This window comes from Cetorhinus maximus, chromosome 28 (genome assembly GCF_964194155.1).
Source record: "Cetorhinus maximus chromosome 28, sCetMax3.hap1.1, whole genome shotgun sequence".
Classification (NCBI taxonomy): Eukaryota; Metazoa; Chordata; class Chondrichthyes; order Lamniformes; family Cetorhinidae; genus Cetorhinus; species Cetorhinus maximus.
Genome location: NC_135906.1, coordinates 24,011,641 through 24,022,871, shown reverse-complemented (window position 1 = coordinate 24,022,871; position 11,231 = coordinate 24,011,641). Strand labels below are relative to the sequence as shown.

At 44.7% G+C, this 11,231-nt stretch overlaps 1 protein-coding gene across 1 annotated transcript in view; it reads right to left on the bottom strand.

The window, feature by feature from the left end:
* Window positions 1-11,231, bottom strand: part of LOC144668772 (uncharacterized) — a 219,612-nt gene that overhangs the window by 73,738 nt on the left and 134,643 nt on the right. The window lies entirely within an intron of this gene.

Here is an 11,231-nt window from a genome sequence, read left to right as displayed (position 1 = left end):
ATGTTTCGAGTCCGTATGACTCTTCAACAGAACTAAGTAAAAATAGAAGAGAGGTGAAATATAAGCTGGTTTAAGGTGGGGGGGAGTGGGACAAGTAGAGCTGGATAGAGGGCCAGTGATAGGTGGAGATAACCAAAAGATGTCAGACAAAAGGACAAAGAGGTGTTGAAGGTGGTGATATTATCTTAAGGAATGTGCTAATTACGGGTAGAAAGCAGGACAAGCAAGGTACAGATAGCCCTGGTGGGGGTGGGGTGAAGGAATCGAAATAGGCTAAAAGGTAGAGATAAAACAATGGATGGAAATACATTAAAAAATAATGGAAATAGGCGGGAAAAGAAAAATCTATGTAAATTATTGGGGGGATCGGAAAGGGGGTGGGGATGGAGGAGAAAGTTCATGATCTAAAATTGTTGAATTCAATATTCAGTCCGGAAGGCTGTAAAGTGCCTAGTCGGAAGATGAGGTGCTGTTCCTCCAGTTTGCGTTGAGCTTCACTGGAACAATGCAGCAGGCCAAGGACGGACATGTGGACATGAGAGCAGGGTGGAGTGTTGAAATGGCAAGCGACAGGGAGGTCTGGGTCATGCTTGCGGACAGACTGAAGGTGTTCTGCAAAGCGGTCACCCAGCCTGCGTTTGGTCTCTCCAATGTAGAGGAAACCACATTGGGAGCAACAAATGCAGTTGACTAAATTGAGGGAAGTGCAAATGAAATGCTGCTTCACTTGAAAGGAGTGTTTGGGCCCTTGGACGGTGAGGAGAGGGGAAGCAAAGGGGCAGGTGTTGCACCTTCTGCGGTTGCATGGGAAGGTGCCGTGGGAGGGGGTTGAGGTGTTGGGGGTGATGGAGGAGTGGACCAGGGTGTCCCGGAGGGAACGATCCCTGCGGAATGCAGCGGGTGGGGGTGAAGGGAAGATGTGTTTGGTGGTGGCATCATGCTGGAGTTGGCGGAAATGGCAGAGGATGATCCTTTGAATGCGGAGGCTGGTGGGGTGATAAAGTGATTAACTGTGTTCCTCTCTGCAGATGCTGCCAGACCTGCTGAGTTTTTCCAGGTATTTTTATTTTTTATTTTTGTTTTGGATTTCCAGCATCCCCAGTTTTTTGCTTTTATCAATTATAGCATCCTATTTGTCACCTTGGCTGAGATCAACTAACTCAACATGTACCAGAGGTCAGTCTAGTCAGTGCAGCTGAGCACCGCATTTGCCCGTTTAAACTATTGGGCTGTTCATGGGATCAGTAGCAATGTGCTAACTTCTCAAAGCCTGAGATTTCTGCAGTTGAAAGCAGACGTGACCAGTCTCGTGCATTATCCAATTCAACCAAGCCTAGCCCTTGTGCAGAAACACCAATTCTAGACTGTTACTATTAGTTGACATGCTATGGATGTTCTGTTCACAGCAAGCATGCTGCTCATTGGCTGCATCCTCTGCATGCTGCTCATTGGCTGCATCCTCTGCTAGGAGGAATTGCTATCCATTCCGGGGAACTTCAGAGAGCAAAGGTATGATGCAAGTGGCTTGGCATATCATTCACCACAGCATTAACTGTTATTTGTGTAGCTTTCTTGTGTCTAGGCACAGGAGCTAAACAATAAGCTAATTTACCATCTGCAGGTCCACCCTCGGATGGTCACTTGCCTGTTAGTTGGGACAATTGGCAACCGTCCACCTGTGCCAACTGGGGTGAGAGGAAGAGCTGGTTACACCAGCACAGCAACCAGAATAGCATTGAAATCAAGGGCTGGAAAATTCCACGGCTCTGGGACTGTTGACAATTGGGTACCCGCGTCAATGTTTTACTTTCTTTATAAAATATTGAATCTGTACAGACTGATACAGTGCCAGCATTTCAGGTCCAGAATATTTAATAAAGGATATCACCGGGAATTAGAACAAGTGAATCCAGGAAGATGTCTCCAGGATTTCCATACACAATATCAAGAGTAGCATGTGTTGAGTAGGAACTTGCTGGATGTTGTGCCATACTAAATCACTCATCCAAGTTAATGAGGGATTTTAGCAGTTTTTTTTAAGTGCTGCTTTGCTTTACCAGCAAATCTTTATAACCCCCCCTGACAAATCACCGCATTTTTTTCATGCAACACTGCTGTCACGTCCATCAGTTGAGTTGTGTTGAGACTCACCGATAACGTGCCTGGAAGCTGCTCAAATTTCAAGCATTTAAAACCTAGAACGTTTGCTTGAAGTGAACAGAATTTGCCAGATGTTCACCAGGGATGCGCAAGTTTTAAGGGTAGGTGCAGAGAAAAGCAACAAGAGATTATTCCAAGTATGATAGGGGTTGAGCTAAGAGGGAAAATTAATGCTCTTGCTGCAGCCTAGAGAGAAGACTATCCGAAGCGGAACCGAAATATATAAGATATTCTATATATATATTTAATATCAGGAAATACATTAGGGATTTAAAATGTCACAAGTAAACTTGACCAATTTGTCAACATTATCAGTTTCAAGAAACCAGCTCAGTGGTGGTGGTGGTGGTTGATGCCATTGAAATGAGTTGGGTTGGTGTTACTGATGGGGTGAGGATTTTGCTGTTCAAGCCGTCTTTGGTGAATCCATCCCTCAATTCCTGTTTCTAAAATCGCGTCTCCTGCGGTAGATGCAAAGTCTCCTCTTCTGGGATTTGGACTTCCTCCTGATTCTGAAGAGAGTACAAGGGCGTTTCATGCGCGATGCACTTCAGATCATTGCCAGTCTCAGTATCGTGCTGCCTTGGGCCAAATATGCAATCTATTGGGAAAACATTTGAAGGAAGACAACTTACTTAGAGTGAATATGACTTCTATCATCTAAAATTATAGAATGATACAGTACTGGAGGCCACTTGAACTGCTTCACCACTCTTGTCGGCTGCGTCCCAGATCATATAACTCACTGACAGAAAAATATCTCATCTCTGGCTCATTTGCTTAACTTATTCCCTGGTTATTTGAAAGATCGTTTGAAGAGAGATGTCAAAATTGCATTTCTCTAGCAGCTTTAACATCCCTGAAACGTCCCAAAACACTTCACACGCACATTTTTTTAGTTATTAATTATGTGAGAAAATGAAGTAGCCAACTTGCGTCAAACACGATCTTTGCAAACAGCAATGAGAGAGATGATCATTTATTCTGTTGTGAGTATGCTGGTTGGGGGATAAATAGTGGGCAGGAGATTGGAAGAGCTCCTTGCTCATCGTTGAACCGTGCCATGAAGGATTGGTTTAACATCTCGACCAAGACAGCATTCCCTTGGTACTGCAGTGCCAGTTTAGATCCTGTGCTGGAGTGAAGTTTGAATCCATCGTCTCCCAAAGCCATGACTGTCATCAACTAAATCAGTGTAACTTGGCTCCTGAGCAATAAGGCTAGAGAACAGGAGAGAGATACTCAGCCCTGCATGACTTTTATTCCAGGAACTTGGATTTGTACATCCCAAAGAGCTGTACAACTGGAGAATTGTGGATTTTAAAGCTTTCCCACTGTTATTATGTAGCAGTCAATTTTGTTTCAGGATTGGTAGGTGAAGTGACTTAGAGATGGAATCAGCAGGTGGTGCGGGACATTGCAGTCACTACATCCCACTTAAACGTTGAAGTTTTCCTTCATTTTTTTCACGGGATGCGGGCATTGTTGGCAAGGCCAGCTTTGTTGCCCATTTCTGAGTGCCACGACTGAGTGTCTTACTAGGCCATTACTGATGCAATCATTACTGAGACTAGTATAATATTCCATATTTTAATCGTGGAAATGTAATGGCTGCCTTCTGTGGAAATACTATATTCATACAGACAGAAGATAAATGGTAAGTTATCTGTTGGGAGTGATGTCTTAGTCTTTCCCTAGTTTGGAATGTTGGAGTGATTTGGTTTCTCAAGGGACATAGTTATAATTATGATTTTGGAGAAATATTCTAGGGGCCAGATATTCAAATCCCATCTGGGTAAATTGTTGAATTTGGTAAATCTGGTTATTTATAGGCTAGCACCAGGGAATGTTACCATGAAAATCAGCTGGACTGTTTAAAAAAAAGCCCCAGCCCATCTGCTAATGTTCTTTTCTGTACTTTCCCTATTGCCCTGCGTTTTTTTTTTCCTTTGCAAGCATTTATCCAATTCCCTTTGAAAGTTACTATTGAATCTGCTTCCACCATGCTATTCAGACAATGCATTCCAAATCACAGTTTGTCGCATAAAGGTTTTCATTCTTCCTCTCCCTTCCTGTTTCTTTTGCCAATTATCTCACATCTGTTCCCTGATTGGCAGCTCTCTGCCAGTGGGAAAAGTTTAGCCCTTCATAGTTTTGGACGCGTTCAACTTTCTCAGAACAAAGAACAAAGTAAAGTACAGCACAGGAACAGGCCCTTCGGCCCTCCAAGCTTGCGCCAATCATATTGCCCGTCACCTATAACATTTTGCACTTCCGGGGTCCGTATCCCTCTATTCCCATCCTATTTATGTATTTGTCAGGCCGCCTCTTAAACACCACTATTGTACCTGCTTCCACCACCCCCTCTGGCAGCGAATTCCAGACACCGAGAACAATCCAGTTTTTCTATTCGCTTCACATTAGCTGACATGTCTCATTGCTGGTGCTATTCTAGTAAACCTCTGCTGCCAACAGTGCAAGAGATCCCGCCAACACCTTGAGGCAACCAGGGATGGGCAATCAGTGCAGCCTTTGCCAGCGTCACCCAGTCCCCAATTTGCTGGGATCTTCCTTTGCCACAGATTGCCCAGGATGAGACTAGACATTGGATTATTAAAGCTCTGATCACATTAATGACAGCTGCTTTTCAATTCTAAAGATTCATATTTGTCCATTGCAGTTGCATTTTCTACAACATAGCAGCAATAGCATATCAAATTGAAAATGCATCAGTCACTGTACAAAACCGTTTTTCTGCTCTCTGGCCAGCAGAAGCGAGGGTTTTGTGAAATAATATAGCTGATCTCCTGCGGCATTGCTCAAGGACCACCATATAACAGCTGGAGTCTTGTACCATGTGATGCACAGGTGTATTATTCTGTTGCTCAGTTGAGCTATGTGTAACTGGTTGTCCCATTAAGACCGTAACATTTGATTGATGTAAATAGAGATTAACTGCTCTTGGTTCTAAGCAGTGCAGAGAGATTAACAAGAATGGGACTGTGTTGCTAGATATGCGTAATCATTCGATGCACTCCCTGAGCTGTATAAACAATACATTTGCAGATTGAGCGTCATTTTTGATCACAGATAGTACTGAATGAGAACAGACCCCCAACAGAGAGATGATTAAGCTGTCACTTCTTTTAAACAAGACTTGTAAGATCTGGGAGGCTTTTAGCGCAACTAAGCATGGATTAAGCACAGGTCACCCAGCTCCTTGATAGCATGCTGTTCACTGTTAATAGCAGCAATTTAACAGGGTGAGGCTGAATAATCCAACTCAGCAGATCACCCTTTTAAAGTATCAACCATTCTCAGTGTGTTGCAAGGCAAGGGCTGCGAGTTACCCAGTTGTAATCCTTAGTCAGCGCTTTGTTAGGTGACCACATTGCTAAACTCTAATAGCATTGATTTGAACTAAGAGCCGTTGGTCTCTACTTGAGGTCACGATGTACCTACTTACATTAATTGGAGGCTGTGGTCTTAAAGGTGAAATAACTCAACACAGGTCAGGCGTTGGTGGATAAATACACGCCCCCCCCCCCCTCCCCAACCACCATATGGTTCCCACACACGAGGGCCATCTGGTTCGATCTCTCAATTTGGCTGATCTCTGCTAAGGTGTTGGTTGGCCTCTCGGGGCTAGGGATGTGGATCGTGTCTGAGTCAGGGCAGCAAGTTGGAACAGGAACAGACAACTGTGATGGTCCCCATGGTCAAATAGCCTGCTGGTTATTCAAAAGATAGGTGTTTAGATGGGGCTAGCCCCTGTATAACTGTACCTCAGTGAGAGACGTGCCTTCCGGAGAGAGGGTGATGATTGGAACAAAGTAACAAAGTCATTCTCTATTGATTGTGTCTCTAGTGACACAGTAAACAGGCACCCTTTGCTTTCCCTGCCCTTTATTCCCAAAGTGTCGCCCTGCTTTTAACTCCTTGCAAGTTCCATCTCCGTGTACTAGCTGACTGCCAAGAGAATTTTATGCTGTCCAAACAACATCTCCTTCCACTGTGGTGTTCCTCAGTCCATGAGATTGCGGGAGCTCTAAAATCCAGTAACAGCTAGTGATTCACCCAGAGTTTACTGAGAACCTCAGAGTTAAATCCGGCAACCTTAATTGACTAGGCTTGTAAGTCTACAAAGGCGATTTGCTTTAGAGCAGGGAAATCAAAATTGCACACGTTGGATTGCAAGTAGTTAAGTATTTGGATTTTTACAGCTGCTTGTTATGTCAACATAATGAATCCTTTTTTTTTGGAGTGTACTAACCTTGTATTGGCAAACACTGCAGTGATTTTATATATTCTTTGGATGTGAGTGTTGCTGACCATTTATTGTCCCATCCTTAATTGCCTTTGAAAGGTGGTGGTGAACCACCTTCTTGAGCTGCTGCAATCTGTGTGGTATCAGTACACCAAGAATGTGCTAGGGAGGGAGATCCAGGATTTTGACCCAGTGCCAGTGAAGGAACAGCGAGGTAATATAGTTCCAATCAGGATGGCGTGTGGCTTAGAGGGGAAATTGCAGATGGTGGTGTCCCCATGTGCCTGTTGCCCTCAATCGAGGTAGTAGAGGTCACAGAGTTGGAAGCTGTGCCAAAAGCATCTACAAATAGTTAACAAAAACAGAATTACCTGGAAAAACTCAGCAGGTCTGGCAGCATCGGCAGGGAAGAAATCAGTTAACGTTTCGAGCCTTCATGGCCCTTCGGCAGAACTGAAGCATAGTTAGAAGAAGGGAGAAATATAAATTGGTTTAAGGTGGGTGGTGGGGGGGGGGTGGGGGGGGGGGGGGGGGTTGGAGAGAGACATTGAGGGTGTGGTGATTGTGGAGATGAGCAGATAATCAAAAGATGTCAGACAAAAGGGTCAAAGAGGTGTCGAAGGTGGTGACATTTGTCTGAGAAAAGTGCTAATTAAGAATGGAAGACAGGATATTCAAAGTACAGCTCTAGTGGGGGTGGGGTGGAAAGACTAACAAGGTTTTAGTTTAGATTTAAAAATAATGGAAATAGGTGGGGAAAGAAGAATCTATATAAATTATTGAAAAAAAAAGGTGGGGGGAAGAAACGGGGTGGGGATGGGGGTAGGGGGAGTTTAAGATCTAAAGTTGTTGAATTCAATATTCAGCCCAGAAGGCTGTAAAGTGCCTAGTCGGAAGATGAGGTGCTGTTCCTCCAGTTTGCGTTGGGCTTCACTGGAACAATGCAGCAAGCCAAGGACAGACATGTGGGCAAGAGAACAGCGTGACGCTACCTTCAAAAACAGCTCCTCTGACATGTCCTCCTTCTTCCTTAACCGAGGTTTTCCATCCACGGTCGTTGACAGGGCCCTCAACCGTGTCCGGCCCATATCCCGCGCATCCTCCCTCACGCCTTCTCCTCCTTCCCAGAAACATGATAGGGTCCCCCTTGTCCTCACTTATCACCCCACCAGCCTCCGCATTCAAAGGATCATCCTCCGCCATTTCCGCCAACTCCAGTATGATGCCACCACCAAACACATCTTCCCTTCACCCCCCCGACGGCATTCCATAGGGATCGTTCCCTCCGGGACACCCTGGTCCACTCCTCCATCACCCCCTACTCCTCAACCCCCACTTATGGCACCTCCCCATGCCCACGCAGAAGATGCAACACCTGCCCCTTCACTTCCTCTCTCCTCACCGTCCAAGGGCCCAAACACTCCTTTCAAGTGAAGCAGCATTTCATTTGCATTTCCCCTAACTTAGTCTACTGCATTCGTTGCTCCCAATGCGGTCTCCTCTACATTAGAGAGACCAAACGCAAACTGGGCGACCGTTTTGCGGAACACCTGCGGTCTGTCCGCAAGAAAGACCCAAACCTCCCTGTCGCTTGCCATTTTAACACTCCACCCTGTTCTCTTGCCCACATGTCTGTCCTTGGCTTGCTGCATTGTTCCAGTGAAGCCCAACACAAACTGGAGGAACAGCACCTCATCTTCCGACTAGGCACTTTACAGCCCTCCGGGCTGAATATTGAATTCAACAACTTTAGATCTTAAACTCCCCCTCCCCCCATCCCCACCCCGTTTCTTCCCCCCACCTTTTTTTTTCAATAATTTATATAGATTCTTCTTTCCCCACCTATTTCCATTATTTTTAAATCTAAACTAAAACCTTGTTAGTCTTTCCACCCCACCCCCACTAGAGCTGTACTTTGAATATCCTGTCTTCCATTCTTAATTAGCACTTTTCTCAGACAAATGTCACCACCTTTGACACTTCTTTGACCCTTTTGTCTGTGACATCTTTTGATTATCTGCTCATCTCCACAATCACCACACCCTCAATGTGTCTCTCTCCTCCCCCCACCACCTTAAACCAATTTATATTTCTCCCTTCTTCTAACTATGCTTCAGTTCTGCCGAAGGGCCATGAAGGCTCGAAACGTTAACTGATTTCTTCTCCGCCGATGCTGCCAGACCTGCTGAGTTTTTCCAGGTAATTCTGTTTTTGTTTTGGATTTCCAGCATCCGCAGTAGCTTTTAGCTACAAATAGTTAAGTATAAGGCAGTTTAATCTGTTTTTCTGGTGCTGTTGGTTGAGGAAGGAATGTTGGCCAGAACACTGGGGGAGATCCCTTGCTCTTCAGTTGGTGTCACAAGATCTTTTGTGGTCCACCTGATCAGGCAGATAGGATCAACTAAAAACTAATCCCACATCTCTGACAACGCAGCAGGCTCACAACCCTGCGTCGGAGTGTCAGCCGTGGAGAAGAGTGGTGGGAAGGAAAGAGTTAAACAGACTGACGACCACTCTTTGACTTCAAGCCTCAGGTTGATCTTAGGGGATTCAGCGTGTAACATTCGGTTAAAAGACACTCTGCAATATAAACTGCTGAAAGAAACTTACAATAGGAAATTCACCTTCACCATTGACTCTCTCCCCTTTAATAACAAAGCAACCAAGTCCAAGAAGCATTTCACCCACCCCCATCTTAAATGATAAGTCGAATCAAACTCACCTGCAAAGTCATGTGCAAGATCTTTCAGGAGATGTCCCACGATGCCATAAGCCACTGCCACCACCACGAGGGCAGCCATGAGCAGGTAGAGCACGGCTTTGGGCAAAGGGATCAGTTCTCTCTGAGGGGGTTTATAGTCGCTGTAGAGCACATCGCTGGAGGAGAGCGAGTATTGAAATGCGTGACCCAGCACATCTGTAAAGTTAGTAGCATTGCCTGCCAGCGGAGTCGACTCTTGGTCCATAGCTGAAGATTCGTCGAGGTGTCAATTGAATTTCTTTTCTTTTTTTAAAAAAAAAAGTCACGGGTTAAAATTCTGTTAAAATGCTGCCAGTGGGACGTCGGCTGAAAAAGATTCCCAGACCCAGAAGACAAAGGGTGCTGTTGGTCTCATTCTACAAGGTGAAGATCACTGTTTGGTTGAATCCTGCTTTGCTTCATACTTACAGACAAATTAGAAGTAGAGTTCCCCCGTCTAGGAAAATTCAGATTCCAAGTAACCAAGTCTCTTTAAAGATGAGTCTGTATTCTGAGCAGTCTGCTGTTTGGTAATATCCATCTGGCTCTTTCAGCTGCAGGCTGTATAATGACTGGATGTCCTTAAGATAGCTGGAGCTGATTCCTTCACCAGGTCCCTCCCTGGCTCCCAGTACAAGAGATTTCAAAGCTCAGGAGCTTATTAATGCTCTCTGAGGCTGTGTGTATCCCTCTACTACTATTGGCTGTTTATCAGCAAATCACCGATCATGGGTGGTCCCTTTAATCCTTTGGATTTTATGGAATTGGAAGGGAAATAAAAACATGATCAGGGAAAATAGAGGAGACAACAAGGGAGGAAGATACACGAACAGAAAGAAGACACAATGAACAGAAAATGATGGATTAAGTGGTGATTTAAAAAGAGGGAAACTGTCTATAATAAATAGAAAGCGGGGAAAGATAAACAGAAAAAGAGACAAAGCAGAAAGAAGCTAAATATGCAAATGAAAGTTTCTTCGGTCCTTCTCCAGCTTCACCTTCTGAAACTTGTGCCCTGTGGTAACTTCCATGAGTGTCTATGCTTCATGTGTGAACTCTGATGGGGAATGTAACCAGGATATTCAACCAGAGAGAAAGCAGTCCTGGGGGTGTAGGGCATAACACCCACATCCAAGCCAAGCTCTAACTAACGTCCACACTGGAATCCGGATGGATAAAGAAGAGTGGGGAGTGTTCCTTCACTGCCCAAGCCACTGAAGCTAATTATACTTCAACCACTGTTCTGACACATATCATCTAATGCCACTGATAGAGATTATAACAGGGCATTCCTGATTTATACATGGTCTGCCCATTGAGTTATTTACCCTCACACGGTCTTTTCTTGCCAGCATAGACTCCTCTAAGGTTTACCAAAATATTTTTTAAAATCCAATATATTAAGAAAATCCATTTTCAAAATGAAAATGAAAAATCATTGACACACACATTCTCTTTATTAACCCTCTCTGGGAGGCGGTGGCATAGTGGTATTGTCACTGGACTAGTAATCCAAAGACCCAGAGTAACCAGGGACCTAGAGACCTGGGTTTGAATCCCACCAAGGCAATTTTGTTGAATTCAATAAAAATCTGGAATCAAAAATCTAATGATGACCATGAAACCATTGTCGATTGTTGCAAAAACCCATCTGGTTCACTAATGTCCTTTAGGGAAGGAAATCTGCTGTCCTTACATGGCCTACACGTGACTCCAGACCCACAACAATGTGGTTGACTCTTAAATGTCGGCTGAACTGGCCTGGCAAGCCCCTCAGCACTGAGGTCCAAGAAGGCAGCTCGCCACTATCTTCTCAAGAGCAATTAGGGATGGCCAATAAACGATGGCCTGGCCAGCAACGCCATGAACTAATAGAAAGGTCACTCACGCCGGTTAATATGTCACAGCAGGGCTCCCAACTCCTGATCTCCTGGTTACTTCAGTTAAAATGTGTGTTTATAAGTACCCTTAAAACATTATAACTGAAATATTAAACTAGCTGAGTGTTAGCCTGACACAACAGGCAGAGCGCTTGCCTCTGACACAGAGGGCTGTGTGTTCTAA